Raw genomic sequence first — 26,556 nt, 5'->3', positions numbered from 1 at the left:
CGGAGAAGTACCACATATGCAAAGCATGCACATGCAAAGAGAGGCTTTGGGGCAGTCTGTCCCAAAACAAACAAATGTTGGGCATTTGATGGTACATCTTAAACTGTATGAACTCTGAATGTGTGAAGGCTTAATGTGCCCGTTAGTGAATGAGCAGTGCTGTATGATGGGAAAGATGTGAGTTATTCCAGAACCCTCTCAGGGTTGTCTGGTGTTAGCCATGAAGACAGCCAGGTTGAATGGGCCTGTGGTGTTATGAATTGCAGCATTGCTTCCCTTGTCATAAATGATTACACAGGGAAGGGGCTGTGTGCTCTGTATGTGGATCTGTATTCTCCTTCATGACAGTTCCGATTTGGATTCCCTCTTTTCACACACTGTCCCTGTGTTCTCCTGTGTGTGTTAGGAGGGGTGTGTTGGTTGACTGACTTGTTTTTGAGACTACATGGGAAACCTGAGGCAGAAAACTGAAGATAAATTGCATGTCTAATTCCCTTTTCCATCCAAGAACCATAGTCCTCTCTTAACTGATAGAGTGCCTTTGGGAAATGTTTGACACGGAACAATGTATAGAAGAGTACTGACAGTCACTGTACAGCTCGCATGCAACAGGCTTAGGGAGACTACCCCAAAACTTCCAGGGTTACAGGGAGCATATGCTTTGGGATAATGCCATTGTATCAGTTTCTTGCCTTCTGTTGTGCCTTTGTTTTGGCTGTGCAGCTCACTGGCAGTCGCAGTGATGGAGCCATTGCCAAGTCAGTCCATCTGGCTTAGGCTGTGCAAAATGCAGTTGTACCGCAGTTCACATCTGTGCCCCTTCGTGTGTTGTGTGGTCACTTTGTAGCCTGAGAGGAGTTGCCCCGTGTGTTTCTCTTCACCCAGTCCATCTTCTGGGTGGTCAAGTTTCAAGAGGGAATGTAGATGCTTCAGGATTGCAGGAATGTGAATCTGAGGTCTTCAAAATGGAAGAGTGTATTTCCTTTTTTTTCTTTCTTTCAGTCAAATCCCTTGTGTGTTTCAGTGTATCTGAGATGACTGGCAACTTTTGGTCCATTTGTGATTGACTGTCAAAATGAAGTCAAGTTAAGTGTTGATTTCTAGGTCAGACTGAACCTTAGACCCCTGTTTAGTTAATTTCTCTCTGCTACTTGTAAGTGAACAATAACTTCAAAAATATTTGTAAATGAAGGAATTAAAAATGGGTTTATGTTCTCATACAGTTATGAGGGATGGATAGACAAGTTGCAAAATTTAGACATTTTTTACACTACACTCAGATCCCAATAGTGGTTACACTATTTTAATATTTTTTCCCTAGGAAATTAGACTAGCCATCTGGAAAAAGCATTTTTTTTTCCTACACAATTATATTATTTTTCTAAATGATGTGATATGCCTACCTCTCCCCATACAATATTTATTCAACTTTACTGCATTTGGGGATCATCTGGAAGGCTTAGAAAAGCTCATCCAGTAAAATGAATATGAAATGGTGATTTCATTGTTTTAACCATAGGTTTTCATTGTTTGTTCTTCATTGGAGGGAAAAATAAATACAGGGAAGACATTTTCCATTCCAGCTTTTTAATGAGCAGGTGTGTATGTGGTGGGGAATTGTCTTCTCACAAAGGCTTAATTTGGTGTGCTTTTCTATTGCACATATTATAATAAACCTGATAGTTAAATCCAACCACCTTTTCTTAAAAATCTAAAATGACAAAGCTTCTTTGGAAGTGCATCCAAGAGTTAGTAGAGTAGTAATAGTTGTCAGGTTCAAAGCAAAGCTAGCAATTAAATCTTCTGGCCTATCATGCTAGAAATGTATTATATTTCCCTGTTTTCAGGACACAGTATCTCCTGTATTAGTATGAATGGATCTGTTAAAATGTCTTTTATCACTGTGCTTTGAGCTTTTCTGTCTTCATGAAGTCATGTAGCTGCTTTCTCTAAAAAGTCTTTAAAGGGCTTCCCACATCTGATCTGATGAAAAGCACCTCACTGTTGGGAACCAGCCAGTCAAATAGTTGTTCAGCTGTGGTAACCTGAATAGCACTTGCCAAGAGAAAATGGTCTGGGATATGTAAACCAGAGGGAAGGAGGGGAAGGACTGTGGCAGGTGGGTAGCTGCCTACTCTGCTTCAGAGAATCCATGGGAATTTCCTCTCCTGGCTTGAGCAACAGCATACTTAGGCTGGCACTGCGCAGCAAAGAGCTTTACCTGGAGTTCATATGTGCTTCTCTCTTCTCTAAGCTGTACACTTAAATTTTGCTTAAGTTTCCAGGACGTAGCTCTGTGTCTCCTTGGCACAGGGCTTCAATTTGTTTGTGTCAAATACCTTGCACAGCAGAATTTCCCTTTGAGCAGTGTGTTGTGCCCCTGGCTGCTGTGGGATCTCATCTTTCATCCCATGTCCCTTCCCCCTGTGAGTAGGGGTGACAGTGTAGGACTGTATGAAATGCTGTCTCCTGACAAAGCTAAGGAGGTTGGTGAGGACATGTTTTGCATAATCACAAGTTGTCACCACTATAAGTAAAGTGAGAATCCAAAGCTGAAATTCCTTCTTGTGCTTATAACCTGTCAAACCTCATCCTCTTTCCTATGTGTCCTTTAGTGTTTGTCCTTGGACCCTGTGGCTGCCAGGCTGTGAGCTGCATCATAAGCTCTGACAGGATGAAGTGGAGAGAGATGAGTTAACAGCCATTTGTGCCTCCTGGCTACTCTTGGCTGACACAAAAAACAGATGACCCATGGGCTGTCACACAAATAGAGAGTAGATCCCACAGCCTTTCTTTCCACATCTGCCACTGGCCCTGTGCTGAGACTGACACAGGTTTCCTAATTCTGTCTGTCAGCTTGTGGCTCTGTACAATACAGCTTTCTTGTTGGGAAAAACATTACAGCACATCAGCAAAAGCCTGCCAGGTGAATGGAGCAGCAGCTGACTGTAAAATATAAACAAGTAGATAGATATCTGTGGGAAATAAACTGAGAATCAAGATGTTCCAGGACTGGGCTGAGACAAGACACCATTTAAGATTTTCATTTCTAAGACAGAAGCTTAAAAAAAAAGGCATCCAATTACACTGTTTACCAGTCTGTCATTACCAGATTGTAATAATAAGTAAGTAGCCACAAAGAATGATTTCTTTCTTTTTGATGAGTAAAACCAAAAGGTATGTATACAGGATGTGGCTGAATTCAGGTTTTTTGGTGAAAAGTTTTCCAGACATGAAGCATGAGGGAGTGCATCATGGAAAAGAGCAACTCTGCAAAAGTGTAGGGATCAAGCTGGATACAGAACTCTTAAGGTACCAGTGCACTGTTACAGGCAGAGAAGAGAGGGCTAATTAAATCATTGGCTGATGGGATTTATAAAATAAGCATTTTTCTCCTGGCATGGCATTAATGGCAATAACACTCAAATTCTGTGTCTGATCCTTGTTTTTACATCTTTAAAAGGTCTTTTGAAAACCTTCAGAAGGTATAGAAAGACCCACAATCATCATTAATGGTGAAAAAATGCCTGGAAGTGATTTAATATGGAAAGGGTGGAGTGTGAGCAGCTGCTTTTTTTCTACCTGCATTTTTATTAGTAGTTACTGGTTTCTGTTCAGATAATTTTAATGCAGACTTCATCTCATCCAAAGACAAATGTCTAAAAAATGTTGAATGGATTGATTAGTCAGGTCATCTTTGTGAGATAAATTGCTTTGTTGCTAATGGGGGACAAAACACTAGTAAAAATGATCAAGAGAAAACAGACTGAGAAGGGTATTAAAATCATGGGAAAAGAGTTGGGGGGGGGAGTTATGTGAATTAAATAGCAATAAAAGAGTTAAAATAGTCCAGCGGCATGCACAGGTGATGACCATTGCTTATGTCCTTTCAGAAGTTCTTGAAGTTGGATTTACTTGGTTGAAGCCTGAGAAAAGGAGGAAGATCTTGAGTACCAGGATAACCATTTTAGTTGTCTAAGAGATCAGAAAAAAGATTGCATTTTATGTACATTATATGCATGTTCTTCCTTACAGGATTTAGACGTACAGCTTCTTGATCAGTCTGCAGGCTGGGGGACTGGCAGAATGCTGGCTAATCAAGAAGAGCCTCTTGGGAAAGTTTGTATGGGAGGGGAGATAAGAGGTTTGTCCATATCTGTGTAGAGCTTAACCTAATAGCTGGATAACTCCAAGGAAGTGTCAGAGAGAAGAGTTGAAATTTCTAGTTTGGATAAGGAGAGAGAGAGAGACTTGGAGTAGGAGGTAAATCTGTGAGGTCGTTCTTTAGAGAGGGTAAACTGTTTCTTTGTGGTTCGAAGAGATTGCCCAGGAGCAAACAGGAGGAGTGACAAACGCTGGTGATAAAGAACTGTTTGTTTCCTCAGGAACTCTCTCACCTTTGCAAGATAGAGGTGGGAGAGGGCCCCAGGAAGGCAGCTCTGGTAGAGAGGTTAGTGAAGTGCTGAGTGAGGTGCTGGCAAGGGCAAGGTTTTAAGAGGAAGAAAGAGATTAGGATATGCATAAGTCAGATGAAGCTGATGTAATGACTGAGAGTGCTGGCCCAGGACAAGTTGTGTGCTAAAAAGAAGGAGGGCTGGCAGAAGAAATGAAAAACATCTGTGGTAGAGCTTTAGGAAATGAGTTTGAAAGCAGCTTAAACACTAGCCATACCCTGACTGTAGGAGAGACTGAGCATCTTAGCTCCCTTGACAAGAAAGTGTATTGTACTCAATTTCTTTTACTTTCCTTTTAAAATTTATTTTCCTCTTCCCATTTAGAGAGTGATAAGCATAACTAGAAACACTGTCTGAAGAGCTAAATGGAAAGGTGAACAGCTATATCTGTTACTTCAAACCAGTAAATTGCCCTTCCTGCCATTAGAGAAAGCAGTGAATTTCTCGAGGTTTCCAGCCCAAGGCAGGTCGTATGCCCAGGCAGTATTTGTAATCCATGTAAAAGTTACTTATTGCTGTCCAGGTATTTGGGAAATGTGTAATAATTTGTGGTGTTCAGGTTAACAATCTGATATATCCCATGGACATTCTGACCCCAATGTCCAGGAAGCAGTTTTCTGATTTTACAAGTAGATACACCATAATGAAAATAGATTTTGGTTTTCCTCCTGAAAGGTCAAGATAATTTAGGAAGAGGGCAATAATAATTTTTGTCAGTTTCCCTAGTTTTCAAGCAAGATTTGTTTTAAAGAAGGAGGGGAAGGTTGAAGTGAGGAAGATATGGGAGAAGTGAGGGGGGAACCTTGTTTTGGTGACACATGTTGGCTGAATTACTGATCAGTAGCCTAGAATTTTAGAGTACATATATATATATCTCTGAGCTTTTTTTGAGCATTGGTTGCCTGAGTAGCAGTAACTACTGTTTGTTTGTTTTTTCTAGAAGTATAGTAGATATTTTTCCAATATCGCATCTCCCTCTAAATGGAAATCAGTGGAGGATGAGAATGTTGCAGGAATGAAATGCTTATTTTTAGGAGTTTGAAATGTTAAGGTATACTTCAATAATTACAAATATTTTTAAATAGCATGTTGAGGTGAATAACGAAGATCAGAATTGTGTGTGTTTGGCTATAAACTAATTCCAAGCTGCATTTTTTTTTAGATTTGGTAACAAAAGACAGGTTTTATGTTAAAAATCTATATACTCAGTTTGAGTATATAAGTTTTATAAGTATTTGTTGGAAAGGAACTCAGCTGATGGTTTATCTCTGAGAAAAAAATACTGTTGGATAAATCAGAAAAATGGGAAATAGCTTGCAGTGAAAGTAGGGCTCCTGCCAATTGCTATTTTCTGAATTCACAGAATCATAAAATTGTTTAGTTGAAAAAGATCTCTAAGATCATAAAGTCTAACTGTTAACCCAGCTCTGCCAAGTCCACCACGAAACCATGTCCCTGAGTGCCACATCTACACATCTTTGAAATACCTTCAGTGATGGTGACTCCACCACTCCCCTGGAGAGCATATTGCAATGCCTGACAACCCTTTGAGTGAAGAAGCTTTTGCTAATATCCAACTTAAACCTCCTCTGGTGCAGCTTGAGGCCATCTCCTCTGTTCCTATCATTTTTTACCTGGGAGAAGAGGCTGATCCCCACTTGGCTACAACCTCCTTTTGGGTAGTTGCAGAGAGTGATAAGGTCACTCCTCACAGCCTTGTTTTCTCCAGGCTAAACCACCCCCAGCTCCTTCAGCTCCCTCACAGGATTTGTGCTCCAGACCCTCCAGCAGCTCTGTTGTTCTTCTCTGGGCACATTCCAGCACCTCAGTGTCTTGAAGTGAGGGGCCCAAAAGAAGAAGAAGAAGAGGGGCCCAAAACTGCGCCCAGCTCTTGAGGTGTGGCTTCACCAGTGCCACATATGGGGGAATCTTGTCACCTTGTCACAGAAGGAGGTCAGGCTGATCAAGCAGAAACTGCCTTTCCTAAGCAGTGCTGGCTGTGCCTGATCCCCTGGTTGTCCTGTACATGCTGTGTGATGTCACTCAGGATGATCTGCTCTGTCACCTTCCCTGGCACTGATACCAGGCTGACAGGCCTGTAGTTCCCCAAATCCTCATTCTGCCCCTTCTTAGATGGGTGTCACTTTTGGTAATTTCCAGTCTCCTGTGTCCTCCCTGGTTAGCTAGGACTGCTGGTAAACGATTGAAGGTAGCTTGGTGAGTATGTCTGCCAGCTCCCTCAGTACCCTTGAGTAGGTCCCATCCAGCCCCAGTCTTGTGAAATATCAAAGTGGTGTAGCAGGTCACTGACAACTTCGCCTTGAATTATTCATTCTGCTCCCTGTCTCTGTCTTCCAGCCCAGGGTGCTGCTTAACCCTGAGAACAATTACTCTAATGTTGAAAACTGAGGCAAAGAAAGTATTATTACCTCAGCTTTTTCCTCAACCTTTGTGACTATGCTGTCCCCCCTGCATCCAATAAAGGATGGTGGTACTCCTTAGCCCTTCTTGTTGCTGATGTATTTATAGAAACTTTTCTTGTTGATGTATTTATGGAAGTTTTTTTATGGTCTTTTATGGCAGTAGTCAGATGAAGTTCTAGTTTGGCTTCAGCTGTTCTAATTTTCTCCCTGCATAACCTCGCAACATCCTTGTAGTCCTGATTTGCCAAGGTCATAAACTGTCCTTCTTTTGGCCTCCTTCCTTACTTCTTTAGGAATCAAAAACTTCATCATTTTGTGATTGCTATGCCCAGGACAGTCTCCAACTATCATATCACCCAGAAGTCCTGGGTTTGTGAAAAACAGGTCTAGCGGAACACCTCTTCTGGTTGACTGATTCACCAGCTGATTGAGGAAGTTCTTCTGCACAGTCCAGGACTAGACTGTTTTCTCTCTGCTGTATTGTATTTCTAGCAGTTATCTGGAAGTTGAATTCCCCCACAAGAACAGGGCTACTGATCATGATGCTTCTTCCAGCTACTTACAGCATATTTCATCTGCCTCTTCATCCTGGTTGGACAGTCTGTAACAGACTCCTGCTAGGATTACATCACTCCTGCTGCTTTTATTGGCTTTCCCCTGATTCTTACCTATAAACCCTCTTGTCATCATCATCAAACTCGAGGTAGTCAAAACATTCCCTAATATACGGGGCTACCCCCACTGCCTCTGCTTCCTTGCCTTTCCCGTCTGAAGAATTACAGCCATCCATTGCAGCACTCCAGTTGTGCTGGCTATCCCACCATGTCTCTGATGGCAGCTGTGTGATAGCCTTCCTGTTGCACAATAGCTTCCATCTGATCACAGTTTTTAAAATGTTCTGCCTACAGAGTGATTATTGCTCAGCATAGTGGGCTTTGTACATTGTGTTGTATGTATGTTTGCCCAGTATAATCTCGAGAATGGCTTTGCTAAGTGTGTAGAAAGCTGTTGTAGCTCACTGCTGGTTTTGTATGTAAGAAGTCCCTGAACCTAGATCTGGATACAGTTTGTGATGTTTTCCTGAAGCTCTGGATAATGTGGGCTGCAGGTATGCAAGATGACAGTAATATGTAATTTTTTTTTCAGGCTTGGAAAATCATTGTTAAAAATAAAATTAATAATAGTAAAAGTCTCTTGTGTAATGAGATTAATCTTCCCAAGCTGATAAGTACAAACTGATTCAGTAAGTGCAGAGAGTAGGAAGGGTTAGGAGGTGAATTTTGTCTGTCTTTGCTAAGACTGTTCGTGCTATCAAATTTTAAAAGCTCCTTGGCAAAATGGAGCTCTTAGTTCTGTTTTATACAGTCAATTGAAATAAAGTGTGACCCTTATTTTTTCTTCTTTCAGGCTTGTCTAACACTACTGAAATCGTAGACTGGTTGGTGCTTTCTCATGGGATCCCTGTGACTGACAAAGGAGAGATTGTTGTGGTAGGTGTTTGCCTTGACTGTCTTGACAACACTTGGCCAGGGCACAGACAGATGCAGTTTTCAATTCAGCCACACTTTCATAGGACTCATGCCAACAGAAGCTGTGGGAAGGGAAAAATATGCCTGAGACATGGGTTTTACAGTCTTTGGAATTGCTCTTGTGGTTCCCCTAAAAGTGGAAGCCACATAGCCTGGGGTAGTATAGAGGAGGGAATTTGTCAAAGTTTGCTTTTAATTATGGATCTCTAGCATGAAAAAAATTGGTTCATTTACCAAAGAAATGTAGGAAAACAACCAAATCTGTGTTCTAATTAGCTTCCTAGCAAAATCCAAGTCACAGAGACTTGTTTGATAGTAGTCCTCAAAGTACAGTTTTATGGTACTACCTAAAATGGGCTCACTAGGCTTTTAAATTTAAATCTCTAAATATCATACATATGTGTGTATATATATATACACACATATAAAACACATATATCTTTATCTCTGTAGCAGAGCCTATTTTGCTTTCATATATGGTTTTTGATTTAATAGTTCCATATCCCATGTCCTCCATATGTCCCATATACTCCAAGTAAGGGAGTGAGATAATAGTCCTTTCCTTTTTGAGATAGCTACAGTTCTATATGTACTCCATAGCTAATTATTGATAGAATTGGTAAATGTATCTCCAGTCAAACAAAAAACAGAGTACATACTTATCTTCAGATCTTTTACAAGGCAGCAGAACTTGTGTTTAAATAATTAAAACCTATCTATTTCTCTGTGGTTTGGAAAAGGTCATCCCGTGAATATGGCTAGAGCTGCAAGTTCTGCATTATGCTTGCTCTAATATGTGGCTATATGCAGAAATAATGACAGATCTAGATTTTTCATTTGCATGAGCTTGTGACTTGCTGTTGGTAGCTTTCCATTTTTCCAAGCACTGCCACTTTTGTACATATGCATCTTCTGGAAATAGTACTAAAAAGTCATATACTTATGCACTGGCAGACTGTACTTTTTTTTCCCCTCCTTTTTGAAACTCATGTTCTTGGCTTAATTATCAAAGTGTAATGGTGTTCTTGCTTGACTCTTTGATCACAGGAAAAACCTCTTGTGGAAACATAATCATACCCTCATTGGCTTGTACTTGAGTACTGAAGATTTAATGTAACAATCTGTATGCTCTGAGTTACATATCTTAATATAAAGAAGTACTTCTTAATTATATAGCTAGTTGAAATATTTTTCATCTAGGCTTTTGTTTCCTGCTCCATTTTTTAGTACTAAGTGGAAAAGTCTGTATTGTCACATATTTTTATAAGCAGAAAATCTAAATGGAGGGGGAAGAAGAGAGATAAATTTTATTTTAAAACCAAGATGTCTGATGCTGTCTGTCATATCCCTTGTTTAAAAAACATGTTGAGGTTAAAAAAAATAAATCTACAGTTTTATTGTTTTCTTCTTTAACTAGTTGATTTAAAATTTAAATACAAAGAATCAAAAAGAATTTTTTTGTGTGTCCATCACAGTTTGGGCTGTAGATAGTTAATTCCTTTTATAAACTTTCAGTTTACAAGTAATCAGCATTTTTCCTACTTTTAGAAAGCTATAGTAGAAACACATTTATTTCTGATACTTAGAAACTTGAAGAAAATTATAAGAAGTGGAAAATGACAAGTTTATACATGTCTGTCCTTGGGGTCAATGATTTCTTGAAACAGTTCCTCTCCTCTTTGGTGATGTACTTTACCCTGCATCATGGATATTCCAGGAGTGACTGTATCTCTTCTTGATCTCCATGTGGGAGGCTAAATGAGCCAAGGTCCCTCAGCCTCTCTCCCTTCCTTCAGCTCTCCATCCCTCTCCTGAAGAGTCCCATGCCTTCAGGCACAGTGGTCTGCTTCTTCCCACATTTACCACCATGTTCTTACCAGCAGTGCAGCTTGTTCTGTTCGCACCTTGCTGTTTGTTTAGTTTTCTGCTGAGGTGCCTCTAAAGATCTTCAAACCTCTCCAGGCACCATATCTCATTTTCTGAAACACAAAGGAAAAAGCATTTGTAAAGTACTCTCAGGAGCTGTGTCTGTTGTCTTGAAAAAGCATGCATAACTGGTCAGTCTTTCTTTCATTTTCTCAAACAAGTGGAAACCTAAGTTGAGTATGATATGTTCTGGCAAAAGTCAAACAACTGTGAACTTCTATAATCATTCCTGGCCTTCGATGAGTGTGAGAGCAGCTCTGGCATCTTGTGAACATACATAGTTGAAATGTGCCTTGAGTTCTTGAATCTTTCTGCTGCTCTCCAATCCTATTTCACTGAAATGGCTCTAAAGGATTACTGAAATGGAGCATGTCCTGGCAGAGATCTGTATTAGAAAATATTTGTGGCACACAGATGATCATGAGGTATTTGTGTAAAGAACAAGAACATACCATACATAGCTCAGATGATTAATACAAAGCAGAGGAGTGTTGCCCTCTGATTTTCCTCGTCTGGCAGGCAAAGGCCTGCCACTCCTGTCAGTGTGATACTGAACATAGGGGGACAGCTCATTGATTTTTTGCTAAGCATCTAGAGAAGCTTGTGCTCTTGTCATCTTTAGACATGCTTTCATAGCTTGCTCCTACTCATTAGTAGAGAGAGAAGGGAGCAGATGGGGAAAGTCAGAGTTTGCCAGTAAAATGCAAAATTCTTCTCTAATGATCTAGTGTTGGCTTGCAATTGTGGGACTTTCTATTAGAGTTGATCATGTGTCTCATTGTTTATAACCTTAAAATGGTTCTAAAGTTTCATTTCATGGTGAAAGGAAGCAATCAAAATATTTTGGCTTTGCTTCAGAAAAAGATGTTTTCTAAGTAGCTGTCTGTAACCTTAATGCAGCTAAAGACCTATATGAACTGAGTCATTGTACCGTAATTTAGTGACAAGTGGGTGATCAAGATCTAGTGATACAGTAATAATTTGCATTATTATTATTATCATAATCATCATTGCTATGTCTTATAGCAGTAGCCAAAGGCACAGCTTGGCTCAGTCCAACATAGGAAACTAGTAGGTAAAATGAAATTTAATAAAGATGTAAATATCTGTCTACAAAAGTCAAGAAGTGTTTTTTCAGCCTGTGACATGAAGAAAGAATTGCATTGTGGAGGTGACAAACTCATTCTGTGCTGTCAGCTGCAAAGTGAAATTTATTTTTAATTATAGTTCATGAAATAGGATGAAAAACTAAATGTCTTTATTAGCTTTATTCACAAAAAATCTTCCTGACTAATAAAGAAAGGTTTGAAAGTGGGAAATATTTATCAGTAAGCAAAATTTGTAAAAGTAAATTAGCTCATTTGAAAGCCATCTGTATTTCTTTGTTTACCTGGTTGTTTGTATGTTTGGATTTGTGGCTTGTTCAGAGCAACATGGAAGTGGTTCTGACCAGGCATGGCCTTCTCAGCCTTTGTGATTTTTAATTCTTAGTTTTCAATGCCCCTCTGTTGCTGCAGAAGAACTTGGCATCCTGTTGAAATAAATAGCTGTAGATAGCATTTCTGAGGCTTTGTTTCAAATGTTGGAGGGGTTTTCTTTTCATATATTTTTGTCATTTTGCTGTTGCAGGCAGGTTTTTTTTTAATCAGTATTAGCTTCTAACATAGAGACGTTTTAGTGTTGTACCATGTACCAAAACCTGATTAGGAGTTACTTCTCCCCTCTTTTGAAGTTTGTAGGACTAAATCCGGCTGTGAATGTTTACTTTTCATATGGATTCTGTGTATGTGTGAAATCGTCTTTTTCTGGTTTGTTCCAGGTTCTGTAAAATTGGTCACCTTTCTAAGAGGGGATTGCAAGAGTTAGTGGGGTTGGGAATGGTTCATTTTTTCCAGCTCAGCATTTGAGAAAGGGTATAGAGGACATTGACTACTCCAGATGTACAAAGTATTAAGTGTGCTGGAATGTACTGGCAATGTATGAAGCAGGGAAGGAGGCACAAGTCAAGACATGTGTCTGCTGTTGTATATTTTGACCTTTATAAAAGAGTTAGGCAACTGCTGCATACCTTGCAGCAATCATATATCTTGTGCAAAAGAGTCTTGTTGCTGCATAACAGTCAGTTCCTAAGCTTGCACAAGCGGTCTTCCACTTTTTTTTTTTTTTGAATGCAATGTACACAACTCCATTACAGCAGTACTTGAGAATTTTCTTGTCCCTAGATTCAGGCATTACAGTGGAGACTCTAAATTTCTTTGATCAATTTTCCATTCTCCTGGTAGTATATTGATCCTTACAGGGATCGATAGCTCTTTCTGTGTTTCCCGTCATGTCTATTACTAAATCTTCCTCCCATCCACAGTAGGTACAAATTCAGCTCTTCCTGTTTCTTGTGGCTTGCTTTTTGCATGTCTCAATCCAATTTCACTTTTCTATAAAATTTGCAGGTTGGCTTGAAGTAACACTGCAGAATAAGAACTGCCAATAGGAGAGAAGCTGCTTGAGAGGTCTGGATCTCAGAGAGGGGAACTGTCCAGTTAGTCCTTTTCCTTTTCTGCCATGGTGAAAGGCTGATTTACAGCTTGCCGTATTATTCAGCAGTCCTTTTAATGTCTGTCATAAATTGAGATGCTGGTTCCCATTTCTGTAAAGCCTTGAGCTCAGGGCTGGCGAGGAAGTTGGTTGGTGGCTGGCCTGTCAGGCACAAGCTGAGCTGCATGAGCAAGCTGGTTTTCTCTGGAGCTATGGAAAGAACTTCTCCAAGTACTTGGGAGCCCTCTCAGACCTCAGAACTTGCTGTTCCAAGCCCAGCAGCCACTTTTCAATGCTGCTTTCTTTAACCAAAAAGCAAAACCAGTCTCCACAGAAGAAAACATTTCGTTTTGAGTATTAGTAGGGAAGGCAGGAAAGAGTACAAACTGTCTGTGTCACAGGATAATTATATTGTCTTATGCACTTATGCACATACCACTTTGTCTGCTTTTTCCATCTGCTAACTCTCTGACCATTGCTGTCATTGCAAGAACCTGGACCTCCTGGTTATTTCAGGTCACTAGCAGGTATTGTAGCATCCTCTTCAAGCCGGCTTAGGTGATTCAGATCTGTGGTTAGAAGTTAAGCTCAGTTTGTCGCTCAGTATTGAAGTGTTGTGCCCAAGTGTGAGAGCCTGTATTGTTGTTCAACACCTGAGTGAAGAGGTCTCTGCCCAGCACCCTGAATTCTTGCTCTAGTGCTATTTTTCTGTGTCCATAATTGGTTCCTTTTATAGTGTTGCAATTATTTTTTTTTATACTTTTTAAATCTTCATTAGCCATTTTTACAAATGGTTGGTTACTTTTATTAATTTCTAACAACCACATGGTTAGAAGCCCCATGTGATCAGCTTTTGCTTTGTTTTTAAATCTAGTGTTTGGATGATTCCTGTCTATCCTTCTCATTTCCACTGTCTCCCATGGGCCTTCTTTAGTGGGGTTTGGGGTTTTTTGTTCTTTTAAAGTACAGATAAATTATGAATGTGCTGGTAAAAACTGACCTGGTTGTTTTGTCAGTCATATTCCCAAACTCCCCATTAACTCAACTGCATGACTTCAGCTATCAGGCTTCACAGGTTTAGAGTTTATGTAGCACTGCCTTGGCTTACAACTGGTCCAGTATGGCTGATGCTAAATCCTCCCTATTCTCTATCCAGAACAGAGTCTGATGTGGCTGAAATAAAACCTGAATTTCCCATATTCTCTTGCATTATGGGGTCTTCCTACACTGCTCTGCTCTAGCCTTTCTCACCTGAGTTCTGAAGCCCACCAAGTTCTGAAGCACCTTGCTTCAAGCTGCAATGCTCCTGCTCCCATCTGTGCTCACCAGAGTAAAGGAGATGCACTGCTTTGTGTCTCCAGTTTTTCAAGGAATGGCTTGTTCCAAATCTTTTGGAGAAGCAGCAGCCAGTTCCTGTGCTCCTCCCTCTTGTTTGCTTTTTAAAGCAGCACTGCTTTGTTCTTGAATCTGTTTAATTGGCTTCCTGCTGGAAAGAAACTCAAGGGCTGCCTTTGCCAATTAACTAGGACAAAACACTCTATTAGTAGACAATATAGGTTACCCAAGGATTTCAGAAAAGAAATGTGGGATACCTTTGATGGTTAAACAGTTGTTCTTTGGTGCTGGGGTCTTGTCATTAAACGTGCAATAGGAATTCAAAGATGTTCCAGGTTCAGTTTCTTCCTGAAAGCTTTTCTTTCGTGCGTAGTTTAAAATTGAGAAACTATTTAATCCTAAAAGCATGTCAAACTTCTAACTCCTAGTCAAGCATTTACTGTCCGTTGATCCAAAAAAACAACAAAAAAAAACCAAAACAAACAAAAAAAAAAACAACAACAACAAAAAAATCCCAGCAAAATCTAGAGAATGCCTCAAGGCCTATGACACAGCTCAGTCACATAGTTCTTTATTTTGGAACGTTAATAGCAATATTTTGAATGAAATTTCTATTATTGGCCTCCTAGATTGCTAGGTGCAGTAACTTGAGCCAAGAAAGAGCAATCAGATTGAGTTTGTTACTAGGAATATCTAAAAACAAACCACAAAACCTAATTTTAAACAGTGGGTTGTAATCCATGTTGTTTGGTTTAGAACCCCTGCAGCAATTCCTTTCCAAATGTCTATTTTAAACTGGTATGTCAGACCTCTGGCAGTATTTTCACAATGTCCTGAACATAAAACACTATGGTGACCATTAAAGTAAATAGGAAAAAGTAACAACTACAGAACTTAAAATAAAGAATTATTTTTTAGTACAGTGGATTCCCTTTAAATAGAGAGGTATGTTTGAAGAAGTGGGTGGTGGCGTGTGTACCATGTTACTTGGTTGGGACCATAAATGAACAACCTCATTTGTGATCTTCCCAGCAGCTGGAAAAAGAGGGCAGGCTTCTGTGGTTTGTGTCTTGTTTGGTTTGGGAAAGCATAAGTTGAACTTGGAAAGTTTCCTACTATCTAAAATGTTCTCCGCTTGACCTCTGGGAAGTGTAGAGTGTCTTTGCTTAGCAGTTTTTAATTCAGCCTTTTAGTCATAACTTTTTAAAGAAAAAAGGCTTTTTTCTTTATTAGCTATTTCAATGTTAACTTGACTTGATTGGGCTGCGTACAAAGGGAGGGAAGCTACAGGAGCCAGAACTGCTCAGACAAATACTGTATAGGGATACTTCCCCAAAGTAGACACCCAAATGGCTCTGCGGAAAGTGGTTGCTCACTAAATTCAGCTAGTCATCTGTTTTCTGAGGGAGAGAATTTAGTACCAAGGCTATTGATATTAGTTGAATTGTCTTACAACTTGTTTGTATTGATATAAACTTCAGTAACCCGTGGCCCACTGCAGTGTGCACTAATCAGATATAAAAGAAAAAGGGAAATCTTTTTCCTACAGAGGAATTTGCAGTTGATTTCTGTTAATAACCTGGGACTGTGCAGAGTACCCATATGAGTATATGTCAAGCTCCTGAAAAGGTGTTTTTCAGACATAACTGGATGTCCAAGGTAAAAGACTTGACATAGATATTTTACATAGGGAGAACCATGTTTTCAAAGAACTATTAGCCTTTTATTGAATCCTGTTTTTGTGGGACAAGCTTTAGTTACCTTTTAGGTAATGGACATAGACTGATCATATGTACCTGTGGAAGAAGATAATTTTATGAAGTTGCTTAGGGAATATATTGTGTATGTCAGTGCTTTAAATATAAGTATCACTGCTTTATTTTGTTTCCTTCTTTAGGAAATAAAATTACTTAATTCTGGTATTTTTAACTTCCTTTAAAAACCATCACAAATCACTGAAAAAGCTTTGTTTGACTGTTTTTGTTTTTAAAGCTTTTCTTTATAAACCTCTAGAATGATAACCACAAGCTTAAGCTGCCCTAAAAATGTTTTTCTCCTTGCCAGAATAAGTCTATGCAAATTTCAGCTGCTTTATGCAGCAAGCCAGATCTCTCCACTGTGAAACTGAAGAGTAAGTAGGTGTTTTCTATCCCAGGTCCCAGCATGCTTTCTGCTAGTAAACAGGTCAGCACTATGATCCACAAGATGTGCAGGGAGGGCTGTGTTTCAGCATCCTTTCTGCCCACGTGCATGAGCAGGTAAAAGTTACAGATTGAGCAGGATGCCCAATGGTTTGTACTGACACAAAACCCAAAAGTGCTCCAGTGAATGTGCAGTATGGGGTGTATTCTGAGTACCAGGACTGACCACCAGTTGCAGTGTCTGTGTTAATCGGGGGAAGGGGTTATTATGGTCTAGGAGTTTTAGGAGCCAATGCAAAATGGTAGCAGGCAATTCCTCTCTTGAGTCGGCTGTCACATTCACTGCATACCAAATCCACAACAGAGTTAAGTACCTGGTCACACTTGGTATTAGTGCCTGCATATCATTGTACCTGAGGTGTTCCCTCTTTAACAGGATGAATTACATGAGTACGTAGACGGTGTAAGGGATTGACTTAAGTACCTTCAGCTTCCTCTTTATAGCAATACAGTGGCGTGTACGGCAGCATCCTTTTTCTGTTTATATTTTTATTGCAATACAAATTGATTTTGTTGATACCATGTTAGAAAAGCTTTATTTAATTTTTTTTTTGATAGCATATTCTGTTGGTATATTCCTTGAATAATTTTAACATCTGTTCTGTTTGTGTAAATCAAAAGCCAAGTCCCTTAATAGTAAAAGTTAAAAATCCCAAAGGTCTGAATCACAGAATGGGTCAGGTTGGAAGGGACCACAGTAGATCATCCAGTCCAACCTCCCAGCTCAAGCAGAGTCATTTTGCAGCACGTGGCACAGGATTGTGTCCAGACAGTTCTTGAATATCTCCAGTGAGGGAGACTCCACAACCTCTCTGGGAAATGTGTTCCTGTGCAGTTACCTCCACAGTAAAGTTCTTCCTATATTCAGGTAGAACTTACTGTGCATTAGTTTCTGCCTTCTGCCTCTTGTCCTTACTAAATGAATTAGTTGGCAGGGAAAGTGATTTGCCACTGTAGAACTATCAGTAGCTTGTTCTTAACATTTTGTTGTAAATGAGGAAGAAAACTGTAGTTCAAGCACTAAAATTTAATTTTTAATCTTAATTTACTACAATTACTCATGAGTAGAAGGAGGAAACTAAATGTAAACTAAGAGTAATAAACCAGAGACCAACACATATTCATTTTTGAGCTGTGCTCAAGTGTACAAAGTGGTACAGATTAAATCCCAATAGCACTCTGCATGTGTTCCCAAAATCAAAAGGTCTGTAACTTACTGTATCTGCTACCTAAACAAGGGGAGCCCTGAAGGAAGCATTTCCATCACGGGTGATTCTGTGCTCTTTGTTTCTTCCCTGGTATGCTTTCAGTTGTCTCTACGTGCCCTCAGTGCTTCAGCCTTTGGTTTTGGTATCTCTGCCTGTGTTGCCGGGGTGTTAGGCACAGTCGCCGCCACGTGCTGCTGCTTTCTGCAGTGAACAAGGGTTGTATATGTATGTTGTACTGCAAATGTTGTTTTAAGGTGGGGAGGGAGGAAAAAACAGCAATGAAGCATGAAGCATTACTATGCAGCAGTAATATTACTGTGAAGGATTAGAGCTGGGGCTGATGTTGAGGCTAATACATTATACCTCTGAAAATACTGTTAAATGCAGATTCTCTGCAGAGGGAGAAGTGAAGAAAAACATGTATTCAGGCAGCTAATACACTACTCATCCACCATCCTCTGCTCAGCCCATGTGCTGTAGTCAGTACCAGCTGATGTGTCTGTCTGACTAAGCTGTGTGAGCTGCTCAGTTATGCAGTAAGTTTAGGACAGAAGAGGTAATCAGTTGTTCCTTCTAACTCAGTTGATGTTCTAATCATCAGATTCTCTTTTATTTGGTGCACGCAGTCTTAGTGGTTCACACTGACATAAGAAATTGTCTTGACTGTGTTTATTGAAGGTCTTGCAAGGCCTGTGCTAAATGACTTGACCAGACCATCACTTAGAAACTAGACCAAATTAAGCATCTGCCCCTAATCCAAGCACTGTTATGTATTAAACATCTGTCTTTACGTTCCCTGGCCCATGTGAGTGACACATCTGTGCACAGGCATGTGCTGGCTGTCTCACCAGGACATGGAGATACATAGTTGGAGCATGCAATTTTGGATGTGCGAGATGAAATGTGGAAACAAACATCACTTTATTCACCAAGTTAGCATGGCTAGATATTAACATAGACCAAAGTATAATTAAATTTTGTAACATTGTGCTTAAAGGCAAGATGCCCCTTTCCCAGAGAGAAAAGGAACACTTGTTCCAAGCCAGTTGCCTAGTAGGACAGTAAGAGTGGAGAACTGGATTGTGCTACAGATGGTATGATGGGAAGAGAGCAGGCTGCTTCAAGCAGGAGGAAATCAGAACGACAGTATTAAGTATAGGAAAGGAGATGAAAAGACAAAACTTTCAGGATGATGCAGGGGAATAATCAATTAGATTTGAACAGTGCAAGAAGGGAGATTTGAATCCAGAGTCATCAAGTTTGTCAGGCCAGAGATTTGTTGTAAAATGTCTTAGCTGATAGTTGTAATTTTTATCATGTAAAGCATCAGATGATATGAATAGTGATAAAAATATTTTGTTCTCTTATCTATTTTGAAATTTAGTACCACTAGTAAGAAAAACAGTGAGTAGCAGCTAGTGTTGACGAGACTAGATCCTGTCTGCAGGATGTACTGAGGAGGCTGTATCAGTGTTTTCAGTTTTTGAGAGGGGGAAAAAAATGTACTGGCACATAATTCAGCCCATTGCACAGCTCAAGCCATTTGGTTTATTATTAGTAGACAGAATTCTACAGAAATGTGGTGGTTTGGGGTTTTTTTCCTGTTTGGATGGGGTTTTTCCCTTTGGCTGAGGTGCCTGATATTAGATACACTGTCTTCCTCTGAAGATCTTCAAAATCACTTTCCTTCCTCTCTCTGAATAAGTAGTGTAGGCAGTTACCTGAAAATCTGGTTCTGTAGGCACCAGCAGTAGGGTAACTATCTTAGGCAGTCTAAATCCCATCCTAAGTTTTTCCTTATGTTTAGTCTGGTGTGTCACACCAGCATGGTGAATGTGTATGCCATGACGTCTAATTCACAGGGTGAAATGGTATAATAGAAGCTGGTGGTTTGGGAGAGAAGCTCTGACTTCTCGTTAGTGTAGCTGGTTTTAGGCATAGTTTTGGAAAAAGTAAATGTAACTTTCCATATGATTGTAATGAGTACACAAAATACACCTATAAAGATTTACTCTGTGAAGAATCTTTCACTTTTTCTGTGTTTTGGCAATACATTCTTTCTAATCCTATTGATTATATGTGCTCTCTTGGTTCTTCTTCCTCTTAATACTGAACAAGGGAAACCTTCACTCTGATCTCTGGGGGAATGAGACCAGGAACTTGTCCACACCGAGAGCTGTGAAAGATGCTGTCTCTTACCAGTATCTACCTGGAATTTTGTGGTTACTGAGACAAAAGAACAAAGAGCTACAGTTAATAGCCTTAACCAGACTTTACCCCCCTCTGAATGCTGCTTTCAGCCAGCAGCATATCTGCTTTGCATTTCAGATCTAGCATAGGAAGGGCTGGTACTTAGACATGTGTTGTCTTACAACTAACACAGGAGCTGTTGTTCAAACCTGAGCTCCACTGTTAGTATGTAAGTGACACCTTGAGAGGGTTTGTGGTGGGCTTCTCAATCCCATGTACTCTGCTCCTCATCTGAGACTTGCAAAGCACAATGGAAATACAGCATGCCCTGCGCATGCATTTTGTCATAGTTGCAAGTAAAAGAACAGTTTTGATTTCCTTTTGAGAGGTGGTCCAAATGTCTCGGTAAGAATTAGAGTTCCATTGCCCTTGCTCATATTTTCAGTTTCACAATAACTTTGCATAGTTTTAAATGTGGTTTCTAGATTTAAGCTTCTAAGGCTTTTCTCTTTCCCCCCAAGAAGGAAAACTAAAGAGCTCAAACTTGGTGTTATTTGGACTTGGTGTAAACATAGCTCTTACTTTTCTGAGAGAGTCAACTCTGGAGAAGGAAAAAGCTTGTGGTATGTCAGAGCTTCAAACTGCTCCTTACTGATTTATTGCTGTTGTGGAGACAGCCCAGAGTGCATTAATTCATCAATTCTTGTAAGCAGAGAGGAGGGAAAGAATAAGAGGAAACAAGGAAAGGGGTGGAGGGGAAAAGAGTTGGGGAAGAGAAAATAAAAACATGGGGAAATGTAAGCGATGGGGAGAAAAGACATAGCAGAAAACATAGTTGTTTTTGAGTGGGTGGTCTAGGAATGTCTGGAAAATAATAAAATAAGATGTTTCCCTAGAGAGCAGTGGAATTGTCTGTGCCCTTCTTTTTACTGTGGCCTTTACAGGCTAGGATGCTATTTGGTCTCAAGTCACTTCTGAGTGCCAGATAGTGTTGGAGGGTCTATGCAGTTGTGCTTAGGTTACAACTGACTGTAAGATCAGTCTCTTTTAGGTTGACTTCACCTTGCCTCACTTTAAGACCCCTTCTGTGTGCAGCTGATTTCCCTTCTCTAAAATACTCAAAGTTTAAACATTTTGACTGTTAGTGATTTAACCTGTGGCCTCGCACGCTTCGTATGGGTTTAGTCGTTGCCACGGTAATTCACAGATGGTTGCCTTGGTGTTGGCCCCAGTATTCAAAGACAGTGGTTTACTGTGGTAAAGTATACGAAGGGTTTTAATAAGGATCTAATAGTTTCATGACTCTTAAAGCAAGAAAATGAGATGGGCAGGCTTGTTCTTTGTAGACCAAAATGTGATGCACTCATTCCAGTTTCAGATCCAGTTGATAAACCGGTTCTACAGTGTCCAGGCTTTTCTCCCATATTATGTGGGATGGAGTTTTCCCATCCAGCAGAGATGAGGATGCTTTTAAAATGCATATCATCTTGACCTGGCTGTTTCAAATTATCTTAGGCCTTGTGCCTCTGACTGCTGGGAGTGCTCTGAGGTGTGCTGAGGATCTGGGACTCCAATGCTGGGAAATGGCATGGTGCAAGGATTTCCCAGCTTTTGCCTGTCATGTGCTGCTCCAATGCTTTTATAATCTCTTGGATAGCAAACATTGATTAGATGCATGAGTTCTGAACAATGTTCTTTAGTATTTACACACCTGTCCTTTTGTTTGTGTCATCTTTTGGGAATATTGAATGTTTGGGCCATGTTGCAGTGGGATTCCACTTCAATTGTTATTTTACTTTGTGTAACAAAATATGCAGCTTCTGGGAAGAGCCAGGAGGATGATCTGTTTCGGCTATTTTCTCCAGATTTCTCCCATCTTTCCTATGTTTTCTATTGTCTTACTTACTACACCATTTTTATATTTATTAAATTTCTTTTTTCTTACCTTTGACTCTTCCAGTTCTTTCCCTTCTACCTGTTTGCCTTTCCCATCTGCAGTTTCTTTCAGATGGAATTAAGTGATTTTCTTTTTTTTCTTTGAAATGTTTTCACCCTTGCCTACAGGATCTGAATAACAGCCTCACCCAGTTTATTTCAGGTTGCTGCTGTTTGGCAGTGCTACAAGAAGCCACAGTGGCAGCAGTGCCAGTGACAAACATAGGAAAATGCGAGGTCAGGAAAGTCTTTGGCTCTGTCACATTCAGTGACTGTGTTTTTGGAATATGTGCAAGGATCCAGCTCTCTGGAGTACTTCTGCATGGACAGCTTATGGCATGTCTATTCATAGTATTCTTCTGAAGGAGGTTATAACAATCTGTTGTTTTCTGTGTTTGTCTCCATATTTTCCTCTCTACCCACCCATGTGTTTGATAGGCAGTATCCTCATATCCATAGGTCTAGAAACTGTCCATTGCTTTTCTAATATTTAAAATCTTTCATGGTCTGTACAGTAATCAAACCACATTGTCTTAGGTTTTGGCAGGGATGGTTGCCTTGTATAATACTCTTTTCTCTGGAAAAGAAACAAGAAAAAATTTTAACCAGGTATTTAGCAATTAAATTGGTGTGGTTTTGGTTTTTTTTCCGTCTTCTAACGTGTCCTAACAGTGTTTTTTCCCTGAAACAGTCCACTAGATTTATTTTGTTTTGCACTCAATGTTACTGTTCAGATACCTTTTATCAGTGAAAAAAGACATTCTTTATTTTCTTGGCATTGGAATATATCAATGTAATCTTTATACATGTATGTATTTATACATCTATATGTACACGTAGATACGTGTGTGTATATATGTTATATATATATTTAAAACAGGATTTTATCAGTCAGGGAGGTAAAGCAAAGAAACACAGTGGTTATTTATGAATGGATTGAAGTCCCTCAATTCAGAGCTTGTTTCCCCTGTGCTATGTTGTCCAGGAGACTGAAGTTGCTGACAGTGCTCTAAGCTTATACATGGTCTTTTATCTCTTCTGGGTTTGGGCCCTGGAATAGCTTGAAGATAAGAACCTGGAGAGGTTGAAATTAGTGGTTAGCCTGTGTAGGGACTATACTCTGTATAAACAGAAGTTTCTTACATGTTGAAAAGAGTTATGCCTATAAACAGCACTCTGTTATACTGCTGGAAGAAAGAATGTGGCTTTAGTGGTTGGGGTTGTCTGGAATTCACAGGGTGATATGTATCTGCTGGACTTGTGCAGTTGAATGTGGATCAGATTATGAGTTAAGCCTGGAGAGTTAGGTAGGCATTTGACAGGTTGACAGGATTTAAGAACCTAAGGAAGGCAGGCATCAAAGCTCTGAAGTTAGTCATCTCTAAACATCCTTGTAAATCAGTCTTGTGTTGGTGTGACTGATACCTCTCACAGAGAGTGATTTGCTTTACCTCCCAAGCAGTTCTGTGAGGATTAAGACTTGGAGACACAGTTACTGCAGTGATAGATGCCAGTAACTAACTGTGATTGATAAGTTAGAGATAGTAAGTCTGCCTGCCAGTTTGTGTTATTGTAAAATCCACCTGATGGGGGAGTGTAATAATTAATTTGTTTTATAAAGTGAGATCAAAATTACCTTATCTTTTGTGTAGTTGCATAATAAAAACTGGTGACACCAACATGAAACAGTTGCAAAGTGGTCAATTATGTGATGTAGGCTTCTTTCCTATGATCTGTCTGAGGATCTCTGGAAAAGCCTAGGAAGAATGAAAAATGACATCACATTCCAGCTCTGATGGAGGGGTAGCAAATAATGCAAGCTCCAGAACTGTTGCTGAATACCCTTAGCCATACCTGGATCATGGGCCTAGCCCCTGCTGGCGTGAGGGTGCGGCCCATAGCTGTGGGATCGTGTGCACAGATGTGGCTGCAGAGGAAGGCTCAAAACTGTTTAGGTCAAAGTCAAAAATACTTAGAGGATGTGGCAGACAGGGCCAGTTTCAAGATGCAGTGTAGTAGCCCTTCTACAGATGACTCCGCTTCAGACATCTGTGGACTTCTTCCATGTAAGTAAAAATCTGTAGATTTTTGTATAGATTTATATTTTTATATATTTATAAATATTAATTGTATAAATATATAGTATATAAACATACTTCCTATGTATTAAATAAATACATACAGTTGTACTGACAGATGTGTTTGACTTTATATAGGAGGAAATGTTATCTGAATTATATACTTTTTATATCTATAAATATATATACACAGTACTAAAACTGTACTATAGCAGATGTCTGATTTCATCTAGTAGCCTCTATTATTTTAATTAGAGTTATTTTGACAAAGAGGGACGAGAGGATTGAGAACAAATTTTAAATCCCATTTAAGTCCCTTCCTTTGATTTATAAAAGAGCTGCTTTTCATCATGTCAGTAAATTCAGATTAAGTTAACTCCTTAAGGCAGATGTCTTAAGTGTACCTGATTAACTGTCTGTCTGGTAGGAGACAGACAGTTTAGAAATTAAAACCATCCCTGACCTAAAGCTGAAATTGAGATTCTGCTGAAATCTCTATTTTGAGTCTTACTTGGTGGAAAAGACCCACCAGTTAGTGTGACTAATGTGGCTGCATATGACTTTTTATTCAACCCTATTTTCTAGTCACTCTTCTCACATAGGTAGTCATGTATCCTAAGTGTTGATGATGCAATTGCAGTTTAACTGTACAATGCCATTAAATACCTGACTAGCATGCAATAAGAAAAATCATACTGTTTTATGATTTCTTGAATGACTTGTATATAAGAAAGTTGCATTATTTCCTGCTTTCACAGGAGTTTTCACAGTATTTTTTGTTTCACTGTTCTCTGCAACTCTTTGAGGCCTAAAAAGAAAGAATTGTTCTATTCTTGACTTACTTACCAGAGGTCATCAGCCACTTATTCTCACTAGAAAATGTAGTCTGTGTAGGTGGACTGAAAACTGAGGGATTACTGTTCAGAAATACAGTTCATGTTCACTTAATTCATTAATTGTTCTTCAGAAATAATGAAAGTTTCCTTCTCACTCCATGCGCATCTCCGGGAATGCCTAAGAGTTGCATTCATATATACTAATGTGTTATTACAGTAAGAAGACTTCAGTCTCTTGTCTCTCTTTGTGCAGAGGTTCCCTTTCAGTGTGGATGTACATGTAATTGTAGAATTAAACAGTCATTAGTCAGGCTGTTAATTATTTATGACAAGACTGCTCTGAACAAACTCTTACTAAAGCTATATCCTATGCTTCTGACTTCCAGCTTGCTTTGGGATGCTGTCCCGGAAGATTGTGTGCTGTCTTACCATGGATCTCACAAATTCAGTGTTACCAGATATGGACCATGGCAAAAATATGTAAATGAGACTGACCTTAACTGCAGTAGAATTGGGAGTCTGAACTAATGACTAACTTCTCTTCTAATTTACTGTGCCTCTAAGTCTGATTTGGTGTATCTGCTATCAGTATTGATGTTTGGACTGAGTTTGGCAAGTAACACAATCTCCAGTGAACTATATATTTAGTGTGCTAAGGTCTATTGGACTGTAGTTCTGTACCTTTACTAGCTGTATTTCTTAGGACCTCCTAATAAATAGCCAAACCATGGGGCAGAATTTTCTACTGGCTGTGTAACTGGTGTTGTCATTCAACACAGTGATGTTTTTCAGTATCTTGTTCCTCTAGAAATCCTTTTAGTTACCTTGTTTTTCTTGCAATTACTTAGCATTCTCCCTGAAGCATTGCAAATTGCTACAGAGCATGAGAATACAGTCTGAAGCCATAAGAGGCCACAGTTGTGGAACAGTAGGAGTTTTAATCTGGTTTTGACAGAAGGTGTTTGTTTTTCAGCTTTTCTCTTACGAATTTGTTGTTCAGTTTTATGCTTTATTTAAAAAAAAAAAAAAAGCTTTTTTAAGTGTTGTGATGTAAACATAGAGGCTTATTATTTAGTTGCAGCAATGTGCTGGATGATCTTGAAACAAGATGTAGTGTGTGCTTTTAAAAGCTTCATTCTCTGTTCCTTTACAGGGGTACCCAGGAGAGATGATCCAGTGGGGTGTGGAGGCTTTTTGTACAAGTTTTCTAGGCAAATTTCTTGGTCTTTGCTTTAATGGCACCAGTGACATTGCGTGTCCTCCCCTTGCCCCATAATGAATGCAAAATTTCTTTATTAAAAGAAGGTGTTTGGCAAGGAGGGGGGGTGAGCAGGAATGGCTCTGCTACTATTTGAGACTGAATTCAGGTTTTGCTCAGTTATCACCATGGCTGAATTCAGCATGGATTACATGCCAGCTGTTTGGGGCAGCTAATTTCTGCTGGTCTCTTGAAAGCCAACTTGGAAGGCATTTTACTTGGATTCATTCTTGCTTTGCAGAAGACAAAGAGGAGAAATATTTCCTAGTGAGGTGTTATTGAAGTATAGTTGTGCTGCCAAAGTGGAATTACCACAGTGATACCAATAAGCCTCTGTTGAATGTCCTAGAAAACAAGGGTAAGCCTTGGGGCTGAAAGCTTGGTATTTTCCCTTTGTTGTCACTTATTGACCCACACTGAATATATGTATATTTAATTTTTTTTTCTGGATTGAGCCATGTCACATATTTGGTGAGCTTTAGTCTGAATTGTCAGATTCTACATCTTAACTGCAAAATTTGCTATGATTTTGGTCTGCCTGATGTATGCAAGTACATTCTTAACACAAATCTGTCCTTCATTGTTCATTTCCTAGTATCATCTACTTGCTACCACAAGCATCAAATACACAATAAACTAGGCAGGACAAGC

At 39.6% G+C, this 26,556-nt stretch overlaps 1 protein-coding gene across 2 annotated transcripts in view; it reads left to right on the top strand.

Moving 5' to 3' along the window:
- RNF144A (ring finger protein 144A) overlaps positions 1 to 26,556 on the top strand; it is a 72,804-nt gene that overhangs the window by 8,669 nt on the left and 37,579 nt on the right. For both annotated transcript variants that reach the window (XM_048296904.1, XM_048296905.1), the window contains exon 2: positions 8,285 to 8,367. The gene's annotated coding sequence lies outside the window, so the exon portion shown is untranslated. The remainder of the gene's footprint in view (positions 1 to 8,284; positions 8,368 to 26,556) is intronic.

This window comes from Corvus hawaiiensis, chromosome 3 (assembly GCF_020740725.1).
Source record: "Corvus hawaiiensis isolate bCorHaw1 chromosome 3, bCorHaw1.pri.cur, whole genome shotgun sequence".
Lineage (NCBI taxonomy): Eukaryota > Metazoa > Chordata > Aves > Passeriformes > Corvidae > Corvus > Corvus hawaiiensis.
Note: the sequence above shows the minus strand (reverse complement) of the source record. Positions and strands in the feature narration are given on the sequence as shown.